Here is a 6,613-nt window from a genome sequence, read left to right as displayed (position 1 = left end):
GAGCTTAAAGAGTACCATAACACACACCCTCTGGGGCTTCAGGGGTCTCAAGCACCCCCCCCAGATGCTGCCTTAGGGTTGGTAAGGAGTTCGTTCCTGCCGGCACCCAAAAACACTTGGCCCAGCTTCTGCACCCACTCACCAGCATGCTCCCTCCCACCAGTGGCTGCGCATAGTGGGTTTGAGGGAATAAAGTTTGCCCCTGCCAGCGCTGAAGAGGCCAGCTAGCTTCAGCACCTGCACTCCAGTTCCTACCCGCAAAGAGGTTAGGGAAAATTTTCTGCTTCACTACCTCCAAATCTCAACAGACTCATCCTGCTATAAGGGGAAAGGATGGAAAAGTGAGAAGATCCTATTTTAGTCTGAACCAAAAACACAGATCCTGATGAGTTTAGTTCAGCAGACAGGAATGAGAAGGAAAATAGAGAAGATAGACCCAAAATTATTAACTTAAGTTGCAAAACCCCAATCAGTAGTGAAATACAGCCTAATAAAACTTCTCAAGTGCTGACCAATCAGATTGACAACAATTCCTTCATCATAGATAAGCAACCAAGTGATGTGCTCAAAAGAAGGGATGAAATATTTGTCTTAGGTATTTGTCTTTAATGAACAGATCTGGTGCATAAGAAAAGTAGAAACCTCTTTACCACAGTGATTCATGATATATTTAACAAAATAAGAATATGTATTTTTCTACCATCTTAGATCACATATTTTTCAATGTCTCCTAAGCATAACTGGTAATTTATTATTATTTTGTGTTTAAAAATTATTGGTGAATATCAATCATTTTTGCTGATATTGTAATAGTTATTTACATTTAGTGAATTAGCATTTCAGTATTTGGCCTATGTAACTATTTGAGCTTAATGAGACTTTTGTTTGTTTCCCTATTTGTAAGTACTCTTTGAAAAGTAAATCCTTTTTAAATAATATTTTCTATTAACAAGTTGGCTTCAAAAATGTTTGCTAACATTTGCTGCTTTATATGAAGGTTTCACTAATTTATATGTCACAAAGGAATGCTTCTTCCAGAGAGTAAAATTAAAGGTCATTGGATTCTTAGAGAAAAAGTGACTTACTTTGATTTCCTTCCTGGAATAATAAATCTTCAAATTGGGGTGTTTTTAACCCTTGAGATGTATGAAGACCTTACAAGGAATATACTAAGACCAACGAATTTTAAGAAATCAATTAATAATTTTTTGCAATTGATTTGGTTCAGAATGTAATTATCACCAAAGTATTATTTAGATTCTGTATGCTAATCTTTTTTTTTCACAATCAACTTTTTCTCATTTTACAAAAAATGAAACATTGTCTTCACTCACCCTAAAATAAAAGAAACAGTTTTCCAGTGGGAAACTTTTGTGGTGACCAAAAGCAGAGACAATTCAAAAGACATCTTCATACAAAGAAGTTTACTTTAATAAGGCAGTATCCTATCTCACCGAAAAACAAACAAAAAAACCTTTTTGATCAAATTTTACATTACAGTTTTAATGTGTTTTGGAAAATTAAGACAGATCTTTTTTTGTTTCGTTTTTTTGGTTTGTTTTTCTGTTTTTTTGTTTTGAGATGGAGTCTCGCTCTATCTCCCAAGCTAGAGTGCAATGGCATGATCTTGGCTAACTGCAACCTCCACCTCCTGGGTTAAAGCAATTCTCCTGCCTCAGCCCTCAGCCTCCCAAGTAGCTGGGATTATAGGCACATGCCACCATGCCCAGCTAATTTTTGTACTTTTAGTAGAGATGGGGTTTCACCATGTTGGCCAGGCTGGTCTCGAACTCCTGACCTTAGGTCATCCACCCACCTTGGCCTCGCAAAGTGCTGGGATTATAGGCATGAGCCACTGCACTCAACCAAGATAGTTTTTGATTAATTCTTTACTACTATATAAACAAAAATATTAACTCCAAAATGAATATATATTAATATTAAGCAAAATAAATTGCTTTTAAGTAATAAATTTATGTTCACAATTTTTTGAGGCTAGAGTAAATAGAAAAATATTTCTTAAAAAACATATTGGCTGGGTGTGGTGGCTCATGCCTGTAATCCCAGTACTTTGGGAGGCCGAGGTGGGTGGATCACCTCAGGTCAGGAGTTTGAAATCAGCCTGGCCAACATGGTGAAACCTCGTCTCTACTAAAAATACAAATATTAGCCAGGTGTGGTGGCACGCACCTGCAATCCCAGCTACTCAGGAAGCTGAGACCGGAGAATTGCTTGAACCCGGGAGGTGGAGGTTGCGGTGAGCGGAGATCGCACCACTGCATGCACTCCAGCCTGGGCGACCGAGCAAGACTCCATCTCAAAAAAACAAAAACAATAACAAAAACAAAACATATTGCATTGGGGTGAAACATTTTAGGAAAGACAATGCAAATACAAATAAATGAGAAAAGAAAATGCAAACTGCAAAAATGTAATCCTGTTAAAAATAATACATTCATGCAACTTTAAGACATGTTACACAGGATACATTTATGATAGCGATGAGACATTTTTAAATTAACTTTTAAAAAATTTGCCAGAAACTACATCTATTGCAAGTATTTGTACTTCAATTGAAAATATCTAGAAGCCATTCTAAATAATGTGTGGAGCACACATTTATATTTCTAAAGTCATTTTAGAGAAATGTGAGTCTTAAAAGGTGATTAGACTACTATCCTTGAGTAAGGAATTTCTAGTATAATTAATAACATCATTTTGTTAATATTCATGACCAACCTGTGAAACTAAGATTTGGGTGTTTTTTTACTTTTAATTTGCCAATGTAAATATTTCAGTGGTAGTGCAGAGCAAGTATACTTTATATTTGAGTCCTCCATGTTAAAGATAAAGTGATAATAAGGCTGTAATAAGTTTATCTAATGTATTCAGATAAAACATTATTATAATGATGTATGTATACCAATATGCAAAGGACCAGAAAAAAGTACTACATTGTCAAGTTAAAAAGGATAACTTGTATTTCAATATCTCAAGATGGCTGTTCTTTTATATGGAACTAAAGTAATTTAGTTCTATATAAATTATGTGTTTACGTGGAAAATCACAGGTCAATTTAATAAAAACATACAGATAGTTTGATTTAGGATTTTGAATATTGTATACACTTAGTTGATAAAGCTGCAGCAATGTTTGAGAGAATTCACTCTAATTTTGAAAGATGTCCTGCTTTGGGTAAAAGGCTGTCAGACAGCATTGCACACTACAGAGAAATCTTCCATGAAAATAATTGTCAATGGATGCTGCAGGTTTTATTATTTTATTATTTTAAGAATTTTCCCTGCAACTTCAACCTTCAGCAACCACCACCCTTGTCAGTCAGCAGCCATCAACAACTGGGTAAGACCCTCTACCAGCAAAAAGATTACAACTCACTGAGGGCTCAGATGATCATTAGAATTTTTAGCAATAAAATCTTAATTAAGGTATGTACATTATTATTTTTAGACATAATGTTATTGCACACTCAATAAACTACAGCATAGTGTAAACATAACTTTTATATGTTCTGGAAAACCAACAAATTTGTGTGACTTGCTTTATTGAGATATTCACTTTATTGTATGGGCCAGGAACCCAACCTGCAATATTTCAGAGGTATGCCTGTTTCCTTGTTTTATCCTCAGGCAAAAAGGTAGCTCAGGGTATTTGAAGAAAATGCCTGACAACTTGAAAATTTCAAAGAGATAATAAATCACTCAAAGATAATTATGAAATTGTTACCAAAATAAAATTATATTACTATGTTATGATTATTGTTCAAATAATTTTAATAAAAAAGGAAAGTAGGAAGGCTAAAAAGGAAGAGAGAGAAAGAAAAGGAATGAAGGAGGGAAGAAGAAAAATAATGAAAAGAACTAAGGAAAAAGGAAAAGAAAGAGGAAAGGAAGGAAGGAAAAAAGAGAGAAGGAGACCAGGCGTGGTGGCTCACGCCTGTAATCCCAGCACTTTGTGAGGCCTAGGCGGGCGGATCATGAGGTCAGGAGATAGAGACCATTCTGCTTCACACGGTGAAAACCCGTCTCTACTAAAACTACAAAAAATTAGCTGGGCGTGGTGGCACGTACCTGTGGTCCCAGCTGCTTGGGGGATTGAGGCAGAAGAATCGCTTGAACCTGGGAGGCGGAGGTTGCAGTGAGCCGAGATCACACCACTGCACCCTAGCCTTGGCGACAGAGCAAGATTCCATCTCAAAAAAAAAAAAAAAAAAAAAAAAAAAAGTAGAGAAGGAAAAGGGAATTTAGTCTTTGTTATGAACTGAATTGTCTTTCTCCAACATCAAGTGTTGAACCCTTAACCTCCGAATATAATGATTGAGGGATGGGGGCTTTGGGAGGTAACTAGGTTTAGACGGGATTAGCATTCTTTGTAATAAAAGACAGCAGAGAGCTTGTGTGTTCTCTCTCTCTCTCTCGCTCTTCTGTCTCTCTCCTTCTCTCTCTCTCTCCCTTGATCCATGTGAAAAAAAAGAGTGATAAAGTGGTTGTCTGTAAGCCAGAAAGAGGGCCTTCACCAGAACCCACCCATGCTGGCACTCTGATCTCAGACTTAGATGCCTCCAGAACTGTGAGAAGAAAATTTCTATTGTTTTAGTCACTTTGTGGCATTTTGCTAGGCATCCTAAACTGATTAAGATACTTCTTAAATAGTGGTTTTAGTATCTAAAATATTAATTGATTCTTGAGGCACTGGATTTCCAAAAATGACTTTCTTCATTTTATTTCTTAAATAATGAATATAATAATATTAACATGCAATAAAAATAGCCTTCAAAGCATCCCTCCAAAACTCATTTCACAGCGCTTAATATAGAAAAATAATAATGAATTCCAATGATAATGGAGTAATTAAAGTTAGTAGGCATAAGGGAAATGCATAATATCTGCAGATAAAATTGAAATGGAAATTTGATTTAAAGAAAGCAAAAATGCATTTTTACAGTGCTTGAATGGCAAATAAATTTATTTCATGTAAAAATATTTACTTTTTCTCACCACTGTTAATCATAGTGGAGCCAAAAAATATTTGCCTGAACATTTAAAAAGAAAAAAAACAAAACTAAGACGATTGAAATAAGAGAAAGAAGAAAATTTTTATTATGCACAAATAATTATAAACATAGAAAATAAAACAATCTACAGATAAGTTTAGCAAAATAGTTAAGTGACAGAATGCAGCATGATAAATCCATATTCTCATCAAGTGACTATGAAACACTTACTAAAATTAACCATATGCTGCTGAAGTGTTTATTATCTTTTTTATCTTTAAATGGGAATGCATTCTCTATGACTCAGAAATAATTCTCCTTTAGATTATATATCTCTTTGGGGTATGCATATACATGTGTTTATGTGCACTGAAACCTGGAAAGCATATGTACAATGTGTATATATGTTTATAACTGTGTTTAGAGCAATATTATATATAATACATTGTAATAAATCTAAAATAGAAACTGAAATGTTCAGCAGCAAAAGAATTAACAAAGAAAATGTGGTTTATTTTTAAGAATACAGCCATACAATCAATGAAATGCAGCTCTGTGTAGCACCCTGAGTGACTGAAATATATACTGTTGTGCAAGAGAAGCCAGATAGAAAATAACATGCACTATATCATATTTCTATGAAGTTTAAAAACAGGAAAAAAAATCATTGAATGGGGTTCTCAAGAGAATCAAGAAAGTGATTCCTTAACTTTCAGGATAAAAGATACCCCTTGTGTGAAACAAGAATATGTGACCCAAAAGGGATGTTCAGGGGGATTCTGGGATGCTGGCAAAATTCTTCTTCTGCTGCTGATTTTTGCTCACCTTGCTACTCATTTGCAATCATTTATTCACTTTGATAGTTACACTTTATGTCCTTTTTGTTAACGAGTATTACAAAAAGTACTTTTAAAAAGCTGAAATCAGAATATGTATTACATAATTAGCCATGTGCAGATTTTTTTTTTTTTTTTTTTGAGACGAAGCCTAGCTCTATCATCCAGGCTAGATAGTGCAGTGGCACAATCTCAGCTCAGCCTCCCTAGTAGCTGGAATTACAGTGCATGCCACCATGCTCAGCTAACTTTTTTGTATTTTCAGAAGAGACAGGGTTTCACCATGTTGGCCAGGCTGGTCTCAAACTCCTGACCTCAGGTGATCCACCCTCCTTGGCCTCCCAAAGTGCTGGGATTACAGGCATGAGCCACCATGCCCGGCCGCAGATTTTATATTTGGCACTAATAAATTACACTGGGTGTGTTAGATTACTACATGAATGGTCCATAATTAAACACACCTCCCAAAATTCATGCCTCTGTGTATTCCCTTTCTATACTGATACTGGGCTTAGCCTTGAGATTTGCTTTGATCAATGGTATATCAATAAGTATTACAGAAAATGAGGCTTAATAAACACTTATATAATTGGTCTTGGCAACCTGGAATTTTGTCACTTCTATGTAAGAAACCTAAGCTGATCTGCTGGAAAGGTTAGAGAGGCTACAGGAACAAGTGCCAAAGAGTCTCAGCCAACAGAACTAGACTCACTGCCAGACATGAAAATGAGGCCCTCGTGGCCCCTAAAGCCACTGTTAACTTGCC

Source organism: Pongo abelii, chromosome 4, assembly GCF_028885655.2.
Source record: "Pongo abelii isolate AG06213 chromosome 4, NHGRI_mPonAbe1-v2.0_pri, whole genome shotgun sequence".
Taxonomy (NCBI): domain Eukaryota; kingdom Metazoa; phylum Chordata; class Mammalia; order Primates; family Hominidae; genus Pongo; species Pongo abelii.
This window is presented reverse-complemented; position numbering follows the sequence as displayed.